Source organism: Staurois parvus, unplaced genomic scaffold (assembly GCF_062004578.1).
Source record: "Staurois parvus isolate SC_StPar_1 unplaced genomic scaffold, SC_StPar_1.0 ptg000013l, whole genome shotgun sequence".
NCBI classification, from domain to species: Eukaryota; Metazoa; Chordata; class Amphibia; order Anura; family Ranidae; genus Staurois; species Staurois parvus.
The window spans coordinates 5,949,550-5,974,515 of record NW_028317809.1 but is presented as its reverse complement, the minus strand read 5'-3'; the positions used below and the strand labels follow the sequence as shown (position 1 = coordinate 5,974,515).

The 24,966-nt window shown below is 41.4% G+C and overlaps 1 long non-coding RNA gene across 1 annotated transcript in view; it reads right to left on the bottom strand.

The window, feature by feature from the left end:
* Positions 1-23,238, bottom strand: part of LOC149473588 (uncharacterized) — a 35,272-nt gene extending 12,034 nt beyond the window's left edge. Inside the window, exons 1-2 of the long non-coding RNA XR_016312558.1 lie at positions 23,110-23,238; positions 6,349-6,483 (exon numbers count right to left, since the gene is read on the bottom strand). This is a non-coding gene — a long non-coding RNA (uncharacterized LOC149473588). The remainder of the gene's footprint in view (positions 1-6,348; positions 6,484-23,109) is intronic.
* Positions 23,239-24,966: the final 1,728 nt, after the last annotated feature.

Sequence of the window (24,966 nt, the reverse complement as noted above, 5' to 3'; positions counted from 1 at the left end):
TGGGGTCCCTGACACCCCGCCTGAACAAAACTTGTCACAGGCACAGCACGGGCTGAATGCCGGGGGTTGCAGACTCAGAGGGATATGGATGAGGGGGTGGAGCAGATTCAACCTCCTTCCTCCTCCATTCAGGGGCGGGGAGAGAAAAGGGGAATTGCGCTATCTGCCCAATTTAGAAAGTAGTTTTCATAGCTGCAGCCAGCTGCCAGCACTCCCCCTATTAGAGGCTCCTGGTCTTCTCTCTGGCAGGAGCCTCTCATGGGGCCCCTTACTGGCCATGGGCGGTATAAATTTGTGTCAGCCTGAGCCAGCCCAAGCACAACATACCAGCGTTGAACAGCGTGAGTGTGGCAATAGCATAATGATCTGTTGACTCTTGCTGCAGCTGCTTTATTACACACACTACGACACTCTGCCACTGACTGCTCTGCTACTTGTGGCTCGTGCCCTGTGCAGCTGGCAACAAAGCAGGGATTTTTGGCAGATGCTCTGAAGGAGTTTGAACCCCCTTGACCCCCCCCCCCATCTACGTCCCTGCGTGAATTGTATTCTTATAAACAATGCCACCAAATCTGGCTCTCTTGGACGATGCTTCATGAACCTTCTGAGCTAAGAACCTCCTTGCAGGCCAGGGCTAAGCCCTGACCCTAATTTACAGGTCTGTGACATTTCTGGTTGCCCACTCCTGGCTACATAAGTATTTTTCTTCTTCTTTTCTCCATTCCTCTGTTTCAGTTTTTTTCTTTTGTTTCTTTTTGCCCTCCCCCCCTTTTTTTTTTTTTACTCCTTCCCTCCTCCTCCATTTTCTCAGGGCTCCAGGATTGATTTTGTGGTTCATATCCACAGTTTCACTTCTGTATCCTTTACGCAGTGGTGCTCCTGTTGAGTAGCTTCTCCGATGCTGTCAGCTGCTTTCTCAGCTGCTATTATACTGCTCATATCTGGGTAGGTTCATGTATAATCTCCTTGGTCCTGGCATTATTTATCTTATGCACAAATTTTTTTTCTTATTTGCCATTTGTATATTTTTATATGTATTTACTACCCTGTACCAGGGGCGGACTGACAACTCATGGGGCCCCGGGCAATAGGGGATCATGGGGCCCCTGTGTTCTTGCCCAAACTCAAAAAAGCCTATGAAAAAGGTACCAGGGGAATCTCATGGGGCCCCCTACTGACCCCGGGCCCTCAGGCAGTGCCCGAGTTTCCAAATTGTCAGTCAGCCCCTGCCCTGTACTGTACAATTGTACCTTGTTTCCTTGTACCCTACAATCCTGTTTTGTATCTGACAACTTTAAGGTAAGCTTGAACACAGACCCCAACCACGGCACTGCCTTGAGTTTGCATTTTCTTCCTGTGCCTGCATGGGTTTCCTCTGGGTCTCTGGTTTCCTCCCACACTCCAAAGACATGCTGACAGGTTAATTGGCTCCTGTCTAAATTGGCCCTAGTATGTGTATGTATGAATGTGAGTTAGAGACATTAGATTGAAAGTTCCTTGAGGGCAGAGACTGATATGAATTTATAATATACATGTAAAGAGCTGTGTAAATTGATGGGGCTATATAAGTACCTGTAGTAAATAAATGTGCTTAGGACCATATTGAAGTCCATATCAGTAGAGTTTACACTTGATCTCATAAGATACAGCACCACATCCCCATTAAATGATGGCAGCTACCCCTAACACCAGCTGCCATCCTCTTCTGGTTGTGTTGTACCTGCTGTTGGAGACCAGTGTCTGATCAGGTCCAGAGCAACAGGGTAATTAAAGGAAGGGTTATAATATCTCCATCCATGACCGGTGCTTCCACTAGGCAGCCACCTAGGCCGAACTGCCACCTAGGGGCACCTGGGTGCAGCACAGGCCAGCGCTCTCTCTTTGTGGCCTATGGACCTCTTGCATGAATTCTTCATTTCTCTGAAGAGTCTCCCTCTCCTCATACACAGGGAATGATGAGAGAATAATTGCATCTTTACTCTGTACAATTGTCTCACAGTGTGTCCACACACATGACCGTTTAGTAAATCTCTTAGCAGTCTCTGATCCGAGGATCAGTCCAAACATCTCCAGTACACACAATCCTCCAACTGTAACAGGGAGTCGGCTATTAATTTAATTATTTATTTCAGGTACTTATATAACACTGTCAATTTACGCAGCACTTTACATACATATTATACATTCACATCAGTCCCTAACCCTCATGGGGTGTGCAATCTAAGGTCCCTAACTTACATTCATACATACACATACTAGGGACAATTTATACAGGATCCAATTCACCTACCAGCATGTCTGTGGAGTGTGGGAGGAAACCGGAGTACCCGGTGGAAACCCACGCAGGCACAGGGAGAACATGCAAACTCCAGGCAGGAGGTGCCGTGGCTGGGCTAGTGACCAAATAAGACGTTTCTAGCACTGGTTCCACCTTCTTTTACACAGCTGGAGCCAATCAATAGGCGAGGGTGTGCTCTGGTTTGAGGGTTAACGCTATGTGAGTGGGATGACTGTGGCCCAATGTGTATGAGCAGGAAGCAGTGTAGTGCTGGGAGGCCACCTGTCTTCCCTGGGAGCTGCAGCCTGGAATCTGCATCCTGGCAGGAGCCATTATAGGTGAGCCGAGCCTAGGAGGATGGTAGGTAGTGACAGGAGGAGGAGAGGGGAGGACAGCGGTTGGGATGAGGGGAGCAGATGCTGAATGATCATGTGGGATGCTACCACGTCATGATTGATCCTTCAGCTGAGGAGTGGAGTGGCAGAGGGGGAAGAAGAAAGAACAGAGGAAGATGCCGGGTGTCTGAAGCCAGTGTAGCAGCTGAGCTACCGCTCCTTCCAGTGTTCCTCTTAGACTTAGTCCCTTACTGAAAGCGGGCTGGCGGCTGCTGATCTCTGCAGAGTTTTGTAACTCTGTCTCTTTTTTTTGTTTCTCTGTCTGATTGGTTACTACAGTTAATTTATATTTCGTTACTATATATTTTGTCTTTAATATTGGTGCTGGTGGCATCTTATGGCACTTATTTTTGCAAATTAGAAGAAATTTAGCAGTTTCATGTTTTGTTTATTTAATATTTTCTACAGTTTAAAAAAATTGGTTTTTTTTTTGGGGGGGAGGGTGTAAGTAGATTGCCTAGGGCACAAAATAGGCTAGCATCATCCCTGTCTCCATCCTTACAGAGGGTTTGCACTCTCTGTCTCTAATATACAAGAGTACAGAATGTCTTTTTCCTGTTGAAAAACTGATAATGGTAATTTAGAAGGTTAGCTTTCATACAACAAAGCCACTCAATCTTTATCCCAAGACTGATAAGCTTGGGGCTTTTAGTTTCCTGTAACTCTCTGGACGTCCTGACACTGAGATCCCCACGCTGGTTTGGTCTTTGTTACTCTCCTCCCAGGGGGTTTGTTTGGTGAGGTGGTGGCCTCCAATACTTAGCAGATGGTAGATGGTGCAGCTCTTTTACAACTCTATCCTTCACAGTTCCTGATGAAGTGGGTTCAGTGACCCACAAAATGCACTGACCTTGCCTGGACCCCATCATGTAACCAGCATGCAAGATATGATGAATGAAAAATCTTTCCGTGATATTTATAATATGCTGAAGGTTGTGAGTAACCAGGTATTGTATATTGGTGTTGTTTTGTACATTTGGTATAAGTTGAGAAAGAAATGCCCGTAGCGAATAGGGAAGAATGGAAATAGCGCAGGGCATACATGACTAGGCCCAGAGTGGTGTAGGGAACGGAAAGGGTTAAATTTAGCTCCAGGGGGTGGGGATTGATTGGGGAATTATAGCATTGGCCAGATGTGGAGTGTAGGTGGGGTTTGTGGTACCTTAGGGTGGGGGGTTCTGCGGAAGGGGCGTCAGTGCAGCTGGACGTAGCAAGGAACAGAGCTTCCCTCCCGCCCTCCCTGTTTGGTTGGGTATAGGGTCTCGTCCGGAGGCAGGTGAGAATAAAAAAAAAAAAAAAAAAAATGGCAACCGGGTTGGAAAGGGGGGTTTTTTCGTTGGTTCGTGGGCGGTTGTTGGTCTTTGGAGGCGGTTCTCATCTTGGAAGGTAAAACAATGGTGTGGGACCCCATCCGTGGTATGGGGGGCCCGGTGGATATTCCCAGTTAACCAAGGTTTAACTGGAAGGTGGTGGTGCTGCACTGCGGACGGTATGGTTGTCTCCGAGCTGGTTGGTTGCGGCTGGAGGCCTGGTGTATAGGGTTGTCCGCAGGTGCATTTTGGATCGTTTGTGGGTGCCTTTGAAGACCAACAACAATTCTTTGGTTTCTGTTAAGGAACGGTTGATGTATGTTAAAATGTGAAGTTGTTAATAAAAGGCCATGTTGGCCATTTACTCCAAAATGGTGTCATGTTTTTTGTAAAGTTTAGTCGGTTAAGGGGGTGTGGAGTGGTATGGTTAAGTAAAGGTGGAAGTCGGAGTGGACAAGCCTATCTATGGTGCATTAGTCATGAATTTGTTACTTTTGGAAAGCAGACATTGCCTAAATAAAAAAGTTGGTTGCCTGTCAGTATGCTGAAGAGAAGGACCCCTGCTCTTTATAAGGGATGAGATGTTCTTTCTGTAGTGGTCTTCCTGTGGACATGTTAAGTGGATATGCCCCATTGCCTGCTAAGTCAGAGCCAGACCTCCCCAATCAGCAAAGCTCATGTTCTCTGCTGATTTGAGAGTTGTAGCTCTGGCTCAGCAGGAGGCAAGTCAAACTAATTGCAGAAAGTCCACTGCTTCCACAGAGAGCAAGAGTCTTTCTCTACAACATACTGGCAGGGTACAGACTTTTCTAAATAAAATAAACTGACTTTTCATATCTTTTTTATGCATACAGTATGGCATATGTATTTAGCTGGTTTAAACTGAAAGCTGGGCTTTAAAACATCTTACTACCCTCCAACCTTTGCACAATGTGATTAATTTAGCAAAACCAGAGATAGAATGTGCTAATGGAAGCAACATAAGATCTACTTAATATGCAGCACTAAGTTTCAACCACAGAGATTACCTAACAAGGGAAGTAAAAGACCATGTTTTCTGAACAATAAAGAGTCTTCTGACTGGCTGAAGAGTCCTCTGAACCCTTTTCTCTTTCATCCTATATTTCTCTTTCTCAATTTAAGGAAAATGTCACAGAAAAATGGTTGTAATGTACTTTTTGACAAGTGTAAAAGCATTATCATTTTGAATATCCACCATTCTGCAACAGAATCCTCTGTACAGGATGTCAAGTATGAGTCCTGGAAGTCAGATATGTTTTCCCATTATTTGGGCTGCAGGATGAGGAGTCCCAGGGTGATATAATACAGAGGCAAAGCTGATTTTCAGCTTTACCAGGATTATTAAGTGTTTACATGGTGGGACCCAGAATTTGGAGGCTCAGAGAGATTGTGGGTAGGAAAGAACTTCCAACCCTGATTCCAGGTTAACTCCTAGATTGTAAGCTCCGAGGAGCAGGGCCCTCCTATCCCTCTTGTATTGAATTGTACTGTTGCTGTATTGTCTCCCGTTATATTGTAAAGCGCTGAGCAAACTGTTGGCGCTATATAAATCCTGTATAATAATAATCTTAGATTGTAAGCTCCCAGGATCAGGCCCTCCTAACCCTCCTGTATTGAACTGTATTGTTGCTGTATTGTCTCCCGTTATATTGTAAAGCGCTGAGCAAACTGTTGGCGCTATATAAATCCTGTATAATAATAATAATAATAACTCACTTGTTTGGGAGGGCTGAAAAAGTCAGGAAGCTGTCAGGAGTTGTTTGTGAGGTGTTGAATGGAGAAGGAGACAGTTGTCTGAGAACTGTGGACTATGACTACTGAAGTCAACAATCTTATTATATGTGTAGTGTTCAAATTTCATTAAATATAAAGTCCTTAATCAGGTCCCACAGAAATTTTATATATATATATATATATATTTATTTATTTCAGGTACCTATATAGCACCATCAATTTATGCAGCGCTTTACATATATATTGTACATTCACATCAGTCCCTAACCCTCAAGGGGTATACAATCTAAGGACCCTAACTTACATTCATACATACTAGGGCCAATTTAGACAGGAGCCAATTAACCTACCAGAATGTCTTTAGAGTACCCAGATGAAACCCACACAGGCACAGGGAGAACATGCAAACTCCAGGCAGGTGGTGCCGTGGTTGGGATTTGAACAGGCCCTAGTACTATATATATAAATAGTAGTGCTCTTTAAAATAAAAATATATATCCCTTCTATTTATAACTTTTTTGTGCACCCACACACAAGTCTGTAATACTGTGCCACCTTCCAAAATTATCTTGTGTACATGAAGACCTCAAACTGTTGGAAATGTACTCACCGTTTAAAATAGACCTCTAGATTATAGGAGGTCATATAGTGCTTTATTCATATAAATATATCCAAACCGATACTCTTCTTTTTATTTGTCATTCATTCATCTCCTCTGTTCACCAACAATCCAGAGTTCTTCAGCCTTTAAGAGAGAAAAAAAACATACAGTGCCTACTGTCTCAAAACAGTAGACAGACACCAGACAAAAATCAAAATACTCCCAAAAATATTTTGAATGTAGTATGTTCACCTGAAATCTTAGACCTCTGAATGATTCTGAGGTCTAATACCACGTTAAAGTGGTTGTAAATTCTAAACATTTTTACCTTAATGTTTCAAGGTAAAAAATGTTTAGGTTAAAGTATCAACCCCTCATCCCCCCTCCTCCCATACATAACTAAACCCGATCTCAATCCAGCACTGTGCACGAGAGCAGCGGCTCTTCTCCTCTTCTCCTCGTTCTCATAGGCTTTGCTGAGAACAGTGGGAGCCATTGGTTCCTGCTGCTGTCATTCAAATATTGTGAATATGGAGAAGGTAGCTATATATTTTATGTATTTTTATACATATTTTTGAGGACATATACGTTTTTGTGCTTTTTTTCTATTGTTGAATTAATGTATTGTTTTTAATAGTGCATTTGTTTCCAACATTTGGATGTTTAAATAGATGGCACTGCATGTTAACACTGCAGCCTGAAGGTGGTAGTGTTCATCTGCAGGCTGGAAGCTTTAATTTTTGCCAATGGAGCCTTCAGCCTGCATGTGATCACTATGTCAGAGCTGACATAATGATCACATGATCTGGAAACATTCTAATTAGGTCCCAGTTGTCATTGAAGATCTTAGCTATCATTGAGAGCTGGGTTTGAAAGCCAGCAGCATGCCAAGTGTTGGCTGCTGGTTCACGAAGGGAGGAATGTCCATTAACATATCCTCAGAATCAGCTTCATGCAAGTGACTTCAACATATAAAGTCATAATTTTCATAATCATGTTCAGACAATCCACAACTGATCTAGTGTGGCAGTCAAAAAATGTTCAAAAAAACAAATTGAATACCATAAATGGGTTAGACAGTGGTTATATCAGGATTTTATTACTTTAAAGCAGAATTCCAGCCAAAAACCTATTTACTTGTCCCTGTTGCTGATTTCCTACCTTCACTGAATATGTCATCCATCTTCTGGTTCACTCAGTAGTTGCTCTGAAATAGCCTATTCATTTTCAAATCAAACTGGTAATTTTCTTTGGTTCCCTGTTTGTAAGACCAGTGGCTGCTATGCCTCTTATTCTACCCATCACTGGTCTTGGCACATCCCTTCTGTAGTTCTTTGTCCAGGAAGTGATGTAATTCAGCCCCACTTGCAGTGGTGGGTGGACCAGGACTCTCAGACACAGTCAACATGTACAGGCCTAGTGTACCCACCCACATTCACTGCCATTCCTTGTGGATGATGGGAACTGTAGTTTCCTTTTACTGCATAGAGCAGAGGATATGATGTAATCCCTTTTGTTACTTCTCCTCCTTGGCAGAGCAGATGCTGTTATGTTTTGACTTTTCTCCTAAATGGTAAGGATTTTCAAAATGTTATTAACTGTTTTGTGTTTTGTGTAGGGGTGTACTAATGGGTGATTTTTTGCCTATCCCTGAGTTCTTCTTTAAATGTAGGAGATTGGTAAAATAGTTTTAATTACACAGCCCATGAATTGGGCACACTTCCATCTGATTTATCTTTAAAACGTTGGATATGAAGAGTTGGGGGTTATCATAGTTTTAGGTTAGTATGCATATTGCATAAGCCAGTTGGCACAAGGGGCAATAAATCTTTTCCTGGTTTGGATAATACTGTAATATACTGTAGAATGTGGGATCATGGCAAGCTATAATTCTGGAAAACATTTGTAAAAATGGACAGTAAATCTAAAAAGTCCCAGGATCTTTCTGGCTGTTGATGGCTAATCATCTTAATAGCAAAATGATAGCTTGCCACTTTTGTTTTATGCATACAAGTAACTATAGATCTTAAAAAATAGGGTACCCAGGCACAAAAACTTTTATGCATCCATGGTCAGAACCTTAAAAATTGTTTATTGGTTGGACATTTACATCAACTAAATAGTGCACATAAGACAAGCTCTCCATGGAGCTGAAAGTAGGAGCTTAATGTATATCTGCCTAATCAGCTGAGAGCAATAGGAAACAAGCAACTGTTTTGCACCTAGTGTATTTGTTTGCCGCAGTCATTTTAGGTCTATACGCTGTTAGATTATTCCATAATTGTATTTTAAAATTTGCACCAGTGTATGCTTTACTATGATATTTCAGTTCTGCACTGACTATTCCTTGCCCCTTTCTCAAATGTTGGGAATTCTGTTTTTTCCTTTCTACTTGGACAAGGTGTTTATGGAATACTGTGTTTCAAAAAGTGATTTTCTTAGCACTCTTTTTAAAAGATCTTTTTATAAAGCTGTATGGAGACTATCACTGCCAGCCTTTTCTTTTGAATTTACTCTAAAGCTGGTCGTATTGGTGTCAAAATAATGTTTGTTTTCAACAGATTTTATGTCTCTCTGTAATAATTGTGCTTTATATTACTTGAATACTGATATTTTTAGGCTTAGTTAACCTATGTTACACAATTATATTGGTGGATTACAAGATTTCTTATTGATATGGATGTATATAAAGTCAGATCCATAAATATTGGGACATCGACACAATTCTAACATTTTTGGCTCTATGCACCACCACAATGTATTTGAAATGAAACAAACAAGATGTGCTTTAACTGCAGACTGTCAGCTTTAACCACTTCCAGACCGGACACTTTTACCCCCTTCCTGACCAGGGCAATTTTCAGCTTTTAGCGCTATCACACTTTGAATGACAATTGCGCGGTCATGCAACACTGTACCCAAATTAATTTTTTACCATTTTTTTGAGATAGATAAAGCTTTATTTTGGTGGTATTTATTCACCGCTGGGATTTATATTTTTTTTGCTATGTAAATGAAATGTCCAAAAATTTTGAAAAAAAGTGTTTTTTTTATAAAATTTTGCAAATAAATAATATTTCATCATAAATCTTAGCCAAAATTTATTCCGTTATCTTTTTAGTAAAAAAAAAAAAATCCAAATTAGTTTATAAGCAAAAATTATAATTTTTAAACATTTTTTTTTACATTTTTATTTTATTTTTTTATATTATTATTTTTTATTTTTATTTTTATTTTTTACATACTGTCACCCTAGCAGTACAGTGTCACCATGGTGACACTGTACTACTTGTGAGGGGTGATGAAGATTTTTTTTTTTTTTTTTACACTGATTGCTTTTACACCCATATAGGATGTAAAAGCAATCATTTCTCTTTCTCTCTGTGTGCATTCATGCACTCATTGAGAAGAACTGAGTGAGCTGTGATTGGTCACATCCTGTCACATGGTACAAGGCTTTTGTGAATAGCCTTGTACCATGTGACCTCTGTGATCATTCACAGATTTCACACATAGTAAGCAATGATGTCACAAGTGACATCTTGCTTACTACTTTGCATGTGATCACTGATTGGCCAATCAGTGATCACATGATCGGGACCTCGTACAGAGGTCCCGTCCGACGATCGGTGTTTCACTGTGTCTGTTTATTGACGGCCACCCGACCCTGCAGTGTCACCGTCCGGCCGTTTATATACAACGGCCGGTCGGCAAGTGGTTAATTTGAGGGTATTTACATCCAAATCAGGAGAACGGTGTAGGAATTACAACAGTTTGCATATGTGCCTCCCACTTGTTAAGGGACCAAAAGTAATGGGACAATTGGCTTCTCAGCTGTTCCATGGCCAGGTGTGTGTTATTCTCTCATTATCCCAATTACAATGAGCAGATAAAAGGTCCAGAGTTAATTTCAAGTGTACTATTTGCATTTGGAATCTGTTGCTGTCAACTCAAGATGAGATCCAAAGAGCTGTCACTATCAGTGAAGCAAGCCATCATTAAACTGAAAAAACAAAACAAACCCATCAGAGAGATAGCAAAACATTAGGCATGGCCAAAACAACTGTTTGGAACATTCTTAAAAAGAAGGAACGCACCGGTGAGCTCAGCAACACCAACAGACCCGGAAGACCACGGAAAACAACTGTGGTGGATGACCGAAGAATTCTTTCCCTGGTGAAAAAAACACCCTTCAAAACAGCTGGCCAGATCAAGAACACTCTCCAGGAGGTAGGTGTATGTGTGTCAAAGTAAACAATCAAGAGAAGACTTCACCAGAGTGAATACAGAGGGTTCACCACAAGATGGAAACCATTGGTGAGCCTCAAAAACAGGAAGGCCAGATTAGAGTTTGCCAAACGACATCTAAAAAAGCCTTCACAGTTCTTGAACAACATCCTATGGACAGATGAGACCAAGATCAACTTGTACCAGAGTGATGTGAGTAAAAGAGTATGGAGAAGGAAAGGAACTGCTCATGATCCTAAGCATACCACCTCATCAGTGAAGCATGGTGGTGGTAGTGTCATGGCGTGGGCATGTATGGCTGCCAATGGAACTGGTTGTCTTGTATTTATTGATGTGACTGCTGACAAAAGCAGCAGGATGAATTCTGAAGTGTTTCGGGCAATATTATCTGCTCATATTCAGCCAAATGCTTCAGAACTCATTGGACGCCGCTTCACAGTGCAGATGGACAATGACCCAAAGCATACTGCTAAAGCAACCAAAGAGTTTTTTAAAGGAAAGAAGTGGAATGTTATGCAATGGCCAAGTCAATCACCTGACCTGAATCCGATTGAGCATGCATTTCACTTGCTGAAGACAAAACTGAAGGGAAAATGCCCCAAGAACAAGCAGGAACTGAGGACAGTTGCAGTAGAGGCCTGGCAGAGCATCACCAGGGATGAAACCCAGCGTCTGGTGATGTCTCTGCGTTCCAGACTTCAGGCTGTAATTGACTGCAAAGGATTTGCAACCAAGTATTAAAAAGTGAAAGTTTGATTTATGATTATTATTCTGTCCCATTACTTTTGGTGCCTTAAGAAGTGGGAGGCACATATGCAAACTGTTGTAATTCCTACACCGTTCACCTGATTTGGATGTAAATACCCTCAAATTAAAGCTGACAGTCTGCAGTTAAAGCACATCTTGTTTGTTTTATTTCAAATCCATTGTGGTGGTGTATAGAGCCAAAAATGTTAGAATTGTGTCAATGTCCCAATATTTACGGACCTGACTGTATAGATTGGCCATGGGACCATGTGAAATGTGGTTTTAATATTTTATTTTTATTTCATTGAATATAGAAATAAAAAAGGTATGCTTTGCTTTTGATCTTCCTATGTTAGCATGTACATGTACATATGCATATGTGATTATTTTATTTATGTAACTTAGTATCCACACTGTCACTGTAATATCTGTTGCTCAGATGGGCACTTTTTGTGATTAGCATGTATTCCAGATAAAACCAAAGATCTTGCTGAAAAGATCTCATGTGGTTTGAAAATGAAAATGCTGATTTAAATGGTATTTTTGCACATTACTTCTATTGCCTGTATGTGTCTGCTGCAAACTGGCTTTTCTGCATCGTTTAAATGCCTTTACACTCTTTTTGTGAAATTTTTTCGTTGAACTATATCCCAGAAAAGATTTGAATGCAGTATTGTAACAAAGGATGATCAGAAGAGCTTTTTCTGCTGCAATAAAAGGCAGGATTTAGCTAAAATAGTTGAAGCAAAATAACTCTGGTGAAATGCAGAACCTCCTACAAGTCTCCTTCTGTATGGTACACAATATTCTTCTTCTGAGCTACTGTATCTTTATGATTAGTCACCTGGCATTTAAAGGAAGCCTGTTATGAAAGATATATTTAAACTGCTAAAGCTGACCTTGTTCAGAATATTATTTGTTATGCTGAGCCTCTGGCTTCAATACATTACAAGTCACTTACCCAGAATAAGTATCAGGATCAGGAAAGCTAAACATTTTCATCTACACACTTGTTCTGGGTTAGTGACTAAGGGTCCATTCACATTTTTATTATTGAGCTCTATATGCGGCATGTATAAAAAAAATTAACAGTTAGCATTTCTCTGACACATTGCAATGCAACACATAACAGCTTGCATTACCTTGAGCTATGCTGCGCTGCAAGACATGTTCAATGGTACTGCATTGCCTTAGTGAGTTGGGGTGCCATTCAAAATTAATGGCATTGCAATGGGCTACCTAGGGATGAGGTTTGAGTTCAGCTCAAGTGTGGGTGTAAGATTTACCCATCCTATTCACTGAAACCCCACATTCCTGTGCAATGTTGACACCATAACAACCCACTAACAATAAATGTACTTTCTGGACTTTACATTTAGGTCAGGTGGCTTGGAGATGTCAATATGGGGGCCCTGCCACCTCCCTCATTATAGAAGGATCCCAGTAGTCATTTTCCAGTGTGTCCTGTAGTAGATAGGGATGACAGTTTGTGATTAGGGATAGTTAGTTGCTGTGCACTCTAATACATTATGGCATAAAGCTAATGGGGTACATTTTTTTCTGAGGTTTAATTCTGTTTTTAATAAACTTTTTAAAAGAGTTTACTAGGGCTACACTGGTGAATACATCTATTTGCTATTTAGAGATTTAACTATTTGTTGGCAGTATTTAAATCAACAAGTTATATGCCAAGCCAAGATATTTTTTGGCCCACAACATTTAGCATGAGGGTTAGTAGGGCTCAACTGGTGAGAGTCTGGGGGATTAGTGGATGGAGAAGGTAAAAGGTTTTAAGTAGAGGCAAGGGTAGGTTTCCCTGAAGAGATGAGTTTTCAGGGATTGTCTAAGGGTGGACATAGTTTGAGGTAGCCAGAGAAATTGCGGTAAGAACTTCCAGAGGAGGGGAGATGCTCTAGAAAAGGTTTACATGCAAAGACAAAGATAGCAAGAAAGCTAGAGAGCAGGAGGCCTTTGGAGGAGCGTAGAGGGCAGTTTGGGTGATATTTTGAGACAAGGTTGGATAAGGTGATCAGGGCAGAGCTGTGGATGGCCTTGTATATTGTTGTCAGTATTCTGAATTCTATTCATTAGGTGATCAGAAGCCACTGGAGGGATTGGCAGAGAAGGGTGGTGGACACCGATCGGTTGGTGAGGTGGATGAATTTGGCAACAGAATTCATGTTAGACTGAAAGAGAATAGTTTGCGTAGAGCTAGGCCAATGAGGAGGGAGTTGCAATAGACAAGGCAAGGGATAGCAAGGGAGTGCATAGGTATCTTGGTGGTGTCATTGATTAAGAAGGTGCATATTTTGGAAATGTTACAGAGTTGAAGAAGGCAAGATTTGAATAGTGACCGGATGTGGGGCCAAAAGTAGAGGGATTACACAAAGTACCCTCACATGAAAGAATGGATGATCTTGATGGAAAAGTCAGAGGAGAGGACTTAATTTTGGAAAGACTGAGTTATACAGTGCTGTGTGACATCTATACTAATATATCAGTTAATAAATTAGTAATGCATGTGGAGACTAAGTGGGTGAACTGAGGTGTAGAAAAACTGATTTAGGTGTTGTCACCTTAGTGATGGTATTGGAAGCCTTTGGAGGCAATCAATTGACCAATGGAGGGCATGTAGACAGGGAATAGAAGGGGTCCAAGGACAGCCTTGGGGGACCCCTACAAAAATGGAAGGGGAAATTAAGTTGTGGGTGACACTGAAGGAGCGCTTTGATAGGTAGGAGAAGAACAAGGAAAGTGCAGAGTCTTGGAGTGAAGTGTTTTGAAGAAGAGTGTGTGGTCAAAGGCAGTAGAAAGCTCTAAAGGTATGACTATGGAGTAGTGACCATTCATTTTAACAGTAAGTCATTAGTGAGATTTAGAAGGGCAGTTTCAGTGGAGTGCTGAGGGCCAAAGCCAGACTGTAGGTGTCTAGAAGTTTGATATCGGCCAGGTAGGAGTTCACTCAGTTGTAGGCCAGACATGCTTAAAGTTTGAATGTAAGCATGAACATTTTTCCACCCAACTTGGTGTCTCTTTAAATGGGATATTATGCCCAAGCGCAGAAAGGTCTGCCTGATCATGTGACCACTGTGATGAGCTGTCACAGTGGTCACATGATTGAGAGCTGGTCACGCTGGTTCACAATCAATCCATGACAGCCCTACCTCTGGGAGGGCATAGTGAGCACACAGGACAAAATCCTCTACTACCTCTACGATTAAGCCCTACATGGATGAAACATGTTAGAGGGGTTTCCTTATGAGTGGAGAGCTAACTAAAGCCACTTTGCGATCATTTGTTTTGTGATTCACTATATTGGTGTGGAAACATTTGTGGCTATGAGGATGCCCAATACATATTTTGAAAGGGAAGCTGCCAGTAGAGATGCAGAGGTTGAAGATGTGGGTTAGAGAGCACAGAATAGAGCAAGAAAGTGACCAAAGTATTTGTGAGGGGATGGGGTCCAGAGGGCAGGTAGTTAAGTTGAGCATCAGAGAAAAGTTAGTCCTCTTCTGTAGTAACAGGTTCAAAAGTGAAAAGAATTTAATGTGGTAGTAGACATGGTTTGTTATATGAGGGGATATCTGTAGAGTGGTGATCTCATCACAAATTACATCTATCTTGTTTTTGAAAATATTTGCAATGTCCTTGGGAGTAAATTTGTTATTCGGTGGAGGAGGTGGTGAATGATATAAAGAGTTAACAGCAGAAAAAAGTTGATGAGGACTGGTTGAGTGGGTGTCAATAACAGTAATAAAATAGGTCTGTCTGTCAGCATCAAGGGAGGAATTATATTTTAGGAAGACAAATTTATATAGGGTGAAAACTTCTGGTATCTTCTGTTTGCCAGGGTTATATTGTTTGGGGCCTAAATCTGTGTGTAGTGAGGTGAGCAAGTGTGGCCAGAGAGATTTTGTTATCGAAAGAGTCTGTGGCAAAATAGAGAAGAGGGTTAAATGAGTAGTGGAGATCCTGTCATTCATCTGTTCCTCTCCATTCACAGAACTCACAGTGCATTGTGATAGTGTAGTAATATGAGTTTTGTGAATGATGGAGAAGGCAGAAGGGGACAGGCTCATAGCACAACTTTTCTTAGTAGCAGCAAATGTTAACCTTCACAGCACAAGAAGAGAGCCACTCATGGCAGTTTCTGGCGGATGTGAAAGAAACACTGCAGGGATGATTTTACCAGAAGCAGCCACCTGTAGATAGCGGGATACACATAATTACAAATACTCACGTGTTTGGTGCTGTATCACTAACAAAACAATATATACTAAACTTCAGCTCTAAGCATTCTATCCAGGCATGGCTTAAATGTACCAATCTACTGTACTCCTATTTGCCATTATTCTGAGATTTCTAAAACATACCGGCTAATGAAACTAGAGTGCCCACTGCAACTTTTAGTACAAATTGCCACAATTTTGTGAATTTCTGCATTTATAGATGTATCTTGATCTGAGTTGAACCTATGTTTGAGCAAATTAATTTGCTGAATCCTTTTCTTTAAACAAAGATTAGTCTTGATCTGATATATTCCTAAGTTTGGGCATATTGATTTGCTCATATCTTTAAGTAAACAAAGATTAGTCTTGATCTGATATGGTCCTAAGTTTTGGGCAAACTGATTAACTCATCACTTCCACTGAGTAAAACGTTTGGATGCTGTCCAGGCCAACACTGTATACAGTTTCTTTGCCTTTGGGGAATTAAATTGCTTTTGGACGGTGGTCCTTCATCCTGTGTCAATTTAACCACTTCCAGACCGGACACTTTTACCCCCTTCCTGACCAGGGCAATTTTCAGATTTCAGCGCTATCACACTTTGAATGACAATTGCGCGGTCATGCAACACTGTACCCAAATTAATTTTTTACCATTTTTTTGAGACAGATAAAGCTTTATTTTGGTGGTATTTATTCACCGCTGGGATTTTAATTTTTTTTGCTATGTAAATGAAAAAGTCCAAAAATTTTGAACAAAAGTGTTTTTTTTATAAAATTTTGCAAATAAATAATATTTCATCATAAATCTTTGCCAAAATTTATTCCGTTACCTTTTTAGTAAAAAAAAAACAAAAAAACAAATTAGTTTATAACCAAAAATTATAATTTTTAAACATTTTATTTTACATTTTTATTTTATTTTTTTATATTATTGTTTTTTTATTTATTTATTTTTTTTACATACTGTCACCCTAGCAGCACAGTGTCACCATGGTGATGAAGATTTTTTTTTTTTTTTTTTTACACTGATTGCTTTTACACCCATATAGGATGTAAAAGCAATCATTTCTCTTTCTCTCTGTCTGCATTCTTGCACTCATTGAGAAGTACTGAGTGAGCTGTGATTGGTCACAGCTTGTCACATGGTACAAGGCTGTTGTGAATAGCCTTGTACCATGTGACTTCTGTGATCATTCACAGATTTCACACGTAGTAAGCAATGATGTCACAAGTGACATCTTGCTTACTACTTTGCATGTGATCACTGATTGGCCAATCAGTGATCACATGATCGGGACCTCGTACAGAGGTCCCGTCTGACGATCGGTGTTTCACTGTGTCCAGAGGACACAGCGGCACCGGATCGCGGTGCTGCGCGCTCCCAGGGAGCGCGCACAAGCAGGGTGTGGGGAGGACATTTATAAACGGCCACCCGACCCTGCACTGCCACTGTCCGGCCGTTTATATGCAATGGCCAGTCGGGAAGTGGTTAAAGAATAATGAACATTGCTGAAAGCAAAATTATAGTGTAGAATTAATTACTGATAGTGTTTACTTATGTTACTTATCATATGATCAGGAAAAATACTGTATAAATGCCCTCACACAACTTCACTCTCAGGGAAAGACTGAGCTGGGGCAAGGAGTGTAATACTAATAAGATATGCTGGGCTGATTGTCCTGGAGTGGAGATACTTCACCATTCAAATATTGATCAGAGTAGGCCTTATAGCCACTCAAAGATGCTGGGCATCATATGGCTACATGCTTTCACCAGTTTCCTTTGCAGCTGTGATATGTAATGTGACTGAAAGTTGAAAGCTACAATGGAAATGGATACTGGAAGATTTAAAGAGATATGCCACAATAAACCATGTTCTTTAAGAAAACCAACCTTTCACCATGCCTTCCAATCCCTGCCACACCATGGCAACCATCCTTTAGCCCACGTAAACCTGTCTCTACCATTAAAGTGCTGGTTGGTGGTGTTTGCCCCTCAGCTCAAAGGTTCTTAGTTTTCCATACTAGTACAATAGTCCAGCCAATTAATTTTTTCAAGGATAAGTTCACTTTTTTAACAAATAAATAATAATTGCACATGCATTTAATATTTTTTGTTTTGGGAGCCTGGAAAGCATTGCATCAGCGATCAGCAGAACGTTGGTGCCTTGCAGGACTCCTGCAGACCTGTCAGTGTATTTGTGAGCTCGTACCTTGATACACACTGACAGGAAGAATCAATGAACTACCAGAATGCTCATCAGCGCCATGGTAGTTCATTGAGAACTGCAAGCCAACAGCTGCAAAGGCAGTTTTTCAATTCACAGAACACTGTGAATGAGTGACATGACAGGGGGAGTCCCACACTGCTTTTTTTTTTCTAAATTGTAACAGCTAGTGGAGGGAGAAGATCTCCCACTAGCTATCAAAATGGTAGATCGATGGGGGCGGGGGAGTGGGGGCTGGTCCTTTCCCTGAATATGGGTGTAACATGAAAGGTAAACTTATCCTTTAAGCTGAAAATTGTATTATTTAGACATAATATCTTTTTCTGTCTCTATGTATATTTAGTGAAAACAAAAACATTAGGTGGTTGGATTATATTAGTCTGACCATTTGTCTAACATCTATGTAGTTTTGTTTGCCTTGAACCCAAGTAGCTATAGTTGTTTTATCAAAACCGAAATCCTTTAGGTGGTATAAAAATTGACCTGCTTCCACTTTTGAAAGCCAGTGTGGATCTGTCAGGGCAGGGGCCAAGGAACGGACAGGCAGGCCTAACAATGTAACGCACTGGCTGACGACAACCACCACCCACAGACCGAAGTCCCTCAGGGCGCGGAGTCTAAGTCCCAGGCTGCCCTTCACCAGGGCCCCTGATGGTGGGGATGGACTTGATGCAGCCAGGAACCAGGTCGCGGCCCCCGAGACACCTCAGCTGCGGTAATGGCCGCCGCCAATGGTGTGTAGCTGGTGGAAGAGACAAAAGAGTGGTCAGGCAGGCCAGGTCAACAACAACGGGACAAAACAGTACAGGACAGCAGACGAGAATCACAGGTCACGGGCCGGGTTCAGCAACAGAGGGTCAGATCAAAGGAGAATACAAAGAATAGTCGAGTCACAAGCCGAATCAGATACCAGGAGAGTCACGAGAGTCAGAACAGAGTAATAGCAACACAAAGACACAAGTGCAAAGAGCATGTGCGGGCCACAGGCTTATATGTCATCAGCCACACCCCTCTGGGGGATGGACCTCAGAGACCTGAAGGCATAAAAGGATTCCCACCATGCACAGCAGAAATCCAAGATGGATGCCAGCACATGGAGTAACATAACCTCAGGGAAAAGGTAGGACCTTGACAGGATCTTATTTCTTCCTGTTCCTATTTTCCATCGCTGGAGCTGCTTCAAGACCAGGGCTGGATTTACTGTTAGGCACAGTGGGCTGATAAGTTTTCCCTTTACAGATATTGACACAATCAACAGAAACATAGTAACTTTACATAAGCTTTTTTACACATTGTCATGATAGTTATGACCAAGTCTGCACTGGTAGAACCAGAAAGAAAAGCAATCCTAGCAGGGGTTGTATACCCACAGGCTTCACTGAATTCCAGCCCTGACTATGGCTCTTATCTCTTTAATTTGTCTGTATTCTTTTAAAGAAAAGAAGAAGTTTCAGTAAAATGATTTAGAAGTAAAGGCATTGTTAGTGACACTTATTTACAGTATATTTCTCAAGGGACTATAAAAAAACCAAATTCTGAAAAGTGAAAATATAAATGGCAGTAAAAGGAAAAAACACCTACAATTATGCAAATAGAGTTTCTGCATTACTCAGAATACTAAACAATGCAGTAACAATATCTGCACAATAAATGGAGGTTTACCTCTAGCTTCTACATGTTATAGCATACTGATGCAGTTTCTTTTGCAGCTTGCAGAAAAATTGTAGGCTATGTTCAAATTGCATTGGATGCAAAGGAATGTATACTGTGGGGTTTATTTACTACAGCGGGAGAGTGCAAAATCAGAGTCACTTCTGCATAGAAACCAATCGGCTTCTAATCTCAGCTTGTTCAAATAAGCTTTGGAAATGAAACCTTGAAGCTGATTGGTTAATATGCAGAAGTGACCCAGATTTTGCTTTAGTAAATAAACCCATTTGGCTTTAGGTGTTTCTCTGGTGTAGCACTTAGTAGGGGTCTGAATTGTATGCCAACCCCCATCTTCTGCCCCTCAGTAATGCATGAAAGAAATACTGTAATATTCTGACTTTGCAATACCTAATATACTTTGATATCAGTGAATTTTGTAAAAAAAAAAAATGTTCTAGCAATGTTTAAAGCACATGAATAGTGTTTGGGACAATGGTCCAGCAACCAGTTCAGTGCTATGAAAGCTCAGTGTAGAGGAAGAGGAATTATAAAACAAATTAAAAAAAAAACTTCCATATTTTGCAATATACCGGTATATTTTAGCATAAAGCATTAAAATGACTGTTTAAAGAGGTATTAGTGTTTAATGAAATACATCCCCAAGAAAAAAACACAATTAGTGCTTGTTGTCTAATGCTAATTTTGTTGCTGTTGGTAAATTTGCTAAGTGACCATTATGAAGTTATGTACCGGAATCTTGTGTTGACAAAAACATTGGCAGAATTAATAATCAAGAGGCCTCAAATTTGCACAATGAGTCTATTTGCTTTATATACTTCGCCAAGGTCTTACAGCTTTGAGAGGAGGAAGTTTCTCTTTTAAAAGGTGAATGGATTTCCTAAAAGAGGAACGGATGTGGAGTTCACAGCCAAATGTGATTGTGTCAGCCAATATGAAAGCCACCATGACACCTTGAGTAAGCTCTTTAGAAACTGGCATGAATTAATTGATAACATCCTTTCATTCGAGTACACCTTGCTCACTTTTTGAGTTTTGTGTATATTTTATCAATGTGTTCTCATTCAATGTGTTCTTGAATAAAGAGAGCATTCCTTTGTGATTCACAGCCAATATAACAACTCTATGACTATAATTAAGAAAACTGTAATTACTGAGTGTTAACCATATGTATTCATTTATATCAATGGTTCTAAAAAGTTAATAAGACATTTATTAAAATAATTGTACCTGTTATTTTTTGGCTGTTTTGTAACTTTCAATTTGGAACTGTGATACAATAATCAGTTAAATGGATTTGTGTGTTTTATCGTTTGTGATTAAAATTGCTTTAAAAATTATTCCAACAGCAAATTAAAGCCACCTTTTTAGGTTACAAATATAGTAAAATAGGGTGCCTTGTGGTAAAAGAGTTGTTATGCTCATCCATCCAGTGTAGCAAATCCAAAAAGTGTATAAGTACATTTTGAATTTGCATTTGAAAAAGAGGGCAAAGTCCCTGGAAACGCGTCATGCACATTCCCTCTCCTGACATCATCCAGAAGATTTGACAGCTGTCGTCTTCGTGTGAGCAACTACATCATGAATCCGGAAAGCAGCCTTGTGAGGGGGAACTGTGACTGTGTGGTGGACTGTGAATGCTGCTGAGTTTGGGACCGCCTTCTGCCGGCATGACATGGTACATAGGTAAGTCCTTGTCACAGTGCTGGAGAGGAGCACATAAAGCTTCACATAATTGTATTTGCATTAGAAAAGGGGTATTGTATTGATAAGATAACAGTGCTGGGGGACATCTAGGGCGTATGGAGGGAAACAGTGGTGAGGCGGGATGGGGGGAACTTAGTCATAGGTATCAAGGGCATAGAGGGGTCACAATGGATGGGGGGATGGGGTGCATGTGTAGGGGGGTTACAGTACAAGGGTATTTGGGGGAGTAAATGAAAAGAGGAATCACAGTGTAGGGTGTATTGGGGAGGAATGGATAGAGGGGTCACAGTGCAGGGGGTATCGGTGGGGGGGAAACGGGTAGAGGGGTCATAGTGCAGGGGATATCTGTGAGGTAGAGAGGTGACAGTGCAGGGGGTATCTGGGGTGTAGAGGGGTCACAGTGCAAGGGTATCAGGGGGAAGAATGGGTAGAGGGGTCATAGTGCAAGGGTATCAGGGGGAAGAATGGGTAGAGGGGTCACAGTGAGGGTGGTACTGTGGTGCATGTGTAGGGGGTTACAGTACAAGGGTATTTGGGGGAGTAAATGAAAAGAGGAATCACAGTACAGGGTGTATTGGGGAGGAATGGCTAGAGGGGTCACAGTGCAGGGGGTATCTGGGGTGTAGAGGGGTCACAGTGCAAGGGTATCAGGGGGAAGAATGGGTAGATGGGTCACAGTGCAAGGGTATCAGGGGGAAGAATGGGTAGAGGGGTCACAGTGAGGGTGGTACTGTGGTGAATATGTAGGGGGTTACAGTACAAGGGTATTTGGGGGAGTAAATGAAAAGAGGAATCACAGTGCAGGGTGTATTGGGGAGGAATGGTTAGAGGGGTCACAGTGCAGGGGGTATCTGGGGTGTAGAGGGGTCACAGTGCAAGGGTATCAGGGGGAAGAATGGGTAGAGGGGTCACAGTGAGGGTGGTACTGTGGTGCATGTGTAGGGGGTTACAGTACAAGGGTATTTGGGGGAGTAAATGAAAAGAGGAATCACAGTGCAGGGTGTATTGGGGAGGAATGGCTAGAGGGGTCACAGTGCAGGGGGTATCGGTGGGGAGGAAATGGGTAGAGGGGTTACAGTGCGGGGGATATCTGTGAGGTAGACAGGTGACAGTGCAAGGGGTATCTGGGGAGTAGAGGGGTAACAGTGCAGGAGTATCAGGGGAGAGAATGGGTAGAGGGGTCAGCCATTGCTGTCTCTTGGAAAAGTAATCCACGGTGAATTACTTCTCAGACATGTTTAATGGGAGGTGATACGTTGCCTTCTCACAGCCTGCTATATCCCTATAAATGTCACACCATCACCCTGCAACCATGTGCATTTTGTGGGACAGTTGCAGTGTGCCATTGAAGAGAAAATGGGAATTCGATGACAACAGTTGCGGTGCAGCCTCAGACACTTACATGGGTTGCACAAGAAGGTGGTACTATGCTGTTACTGCCTGATTTTACCGACCCCTGGTGGCCCATGTGAACGAGTCCTAAAGTAATGGGAAAGAGTAGAGACAGTGTATTCATGAGATCAATGCATTGATTATATAATGTAAACTTGTGTGTGTAGAATGTCACTTTCTGTTATGTTTCTGTTCTGTTATGTTTGAGTGTGAGCAGGGAATAGGGGGCCCCGTGATCTTCTATTGCCCGGGGCCCCCATGAGTTGTCAGCCCGGCCCTGACCACCAGGCAGCACATTTAGCACAGTGGGAGCAGTGCCCATAGTCCCACCCACCACTCTCTACACCCTGTATTCCCATTGGCTTGCAGTACGTCCCACCATGGGCTTTGGGGGGAGGAGCTCTGCCTGGGCCCTGGCTCGCAGAATGCAAGGCTTACAAGGGCATAGTGTAGCTGCCGGTCTGCCGCATAAATGAACGGCTGCTCTCCAGGTCACAGGTGCGTCCCTCTTTCCCTTTTGGCCTAGCCTCAGAGAGTGCCTCCAGACTTACCACTGCTGTGCTGCTGCTGCCATTCTTCTGTTCATATTAGGTAACTCTGAGAGACTGTGTGGCAACTGGCAATGTCAGTGACTGAGGCTGGGCTGAGTCTTCCATTGCTGTTGTGTTAGGCCCTGTTCACATCTAGCAGTTATTTTTATCTCATGCTTTCAAGGGTAGAGGAGAGATCAGATGACTACATAAAGAGCTTTATTGCTATCACAAGGGATGTTTACATTTCTTGTGATTGAAATAAAAGTGTTAAAAAAATAAAGGGACAGTATAAAAATAATTTTTAAAAAATAAAATATATAAAAAAAAAAATTTTAAGCACCCCCATCACCTCCTTGTGCAGAGGCGAACACATACCTAGGTCGTGCATGCATATGTAAACAGTGTTAGCACCACACATATGAGGTATTATTGCAAACGTTATAGCGAGAGCAATAATTTTAGCTCTAGACCTCCTTTGTAACTCTAAACTGGTAACCTGTAAAAGTTTTTAAAGATTTTTAAGTATTGTAGTAGTAAGCCACCTATGGAGATTTTTAGGTATTATAGTAGTAAGTGTCTAAATTACCCTAGTTTCATCCCTGGCCACGTGGGATCTCCTGCATGGTAGGGGTTGGGGAAAGAGCTGGCAATCTACCCTGTAAAAATAATTGCTAAGAGAATTCATGGAAAAAGTTGCATACGAGTGACGGTCCATGCAAGCACCAAGGGTCGGATATGACTGAATGGATAGATAGATAGTAGTAAGCCACATGTGGAGATTTTTAGGTATTGTAGTTTGCCATTCCGTGACATGTTAGGAATCTATTTACTCAGCGTATCATCATCTTTTACATTTTACTGAAAATTGGGCTATAGTGTTTAAAGCGTTTTTTTTTAAATTGTGTTCGGAAAACCGCTGTGCACATACCGTGTGACATAAAAACGACACCATTTTATTCTCTATGGCCTCTGCTAATATATATATATATATATATATATATATATATATATATATATGTAGAAATCAGTATTTTCTTACTGAAAATGGCTTAGCACCCCAAACATTTTATATATATATATTTATATAATGTTTGGGGTGCTAAGCCATTTTCAGCAAAAAAATATTGATTTTTACATGTAGGAGACACGTGTCAGAATAGGCCTGGTCTTCAAATGGTTAATGATATTGATTGAGGTTGGGCTGAGTTTTCCATTGCTGTTGCATTATTGGCAGTCCAGCCTGGCACTGGCAGCCATGCTGTGGTGCTCACTGGGTTCTCCCTCAACTCTGTGACTCAGCCGTGAGTACCACAGGATAACTGCCAGAGTCAGGCTGGAATGATTAAGTTCACATTATGACCTGCATATGAATCGCACAGGAACCACGCCACATTGCTGTTCAATTCACATACAATTCAGGGTGGTGCAATTTGGGCCTATTCATTTTGAAAGGGCTCAAATCACAAAAAAGTCGTGCATGCACCGATTTTGGAACAGCACTGCAGCCAGAATGCATGGTTGTTTTGTACCATACAATCCAGTGCAGGCAAATGTGCTGCATTTACTGCCTGTGTTTGGGGTGCTGTTAAGACTGCAGTAACACCCACTGAATATAGTTTTTCTTTTTCCAATCTTTATGAATTTGGCGCACTTTATTTTAAAAAAAAAAAAGACTTTTTCTTAGTACCTGCTGCTGACCCCCCAAAAGGACATAAAATTATCTACGGCCCTGAATTCATGAGCCAGAATTCTCTCCATCTTCTTGATATGGTTGTACAGCGCTGAGCGAACTATTGGCGCTTTATAAATACTGTATAATAATAATAATAATAATATGGTCCATCTCTGTAACCCTTTTAACCAAGGAGCAGGGGT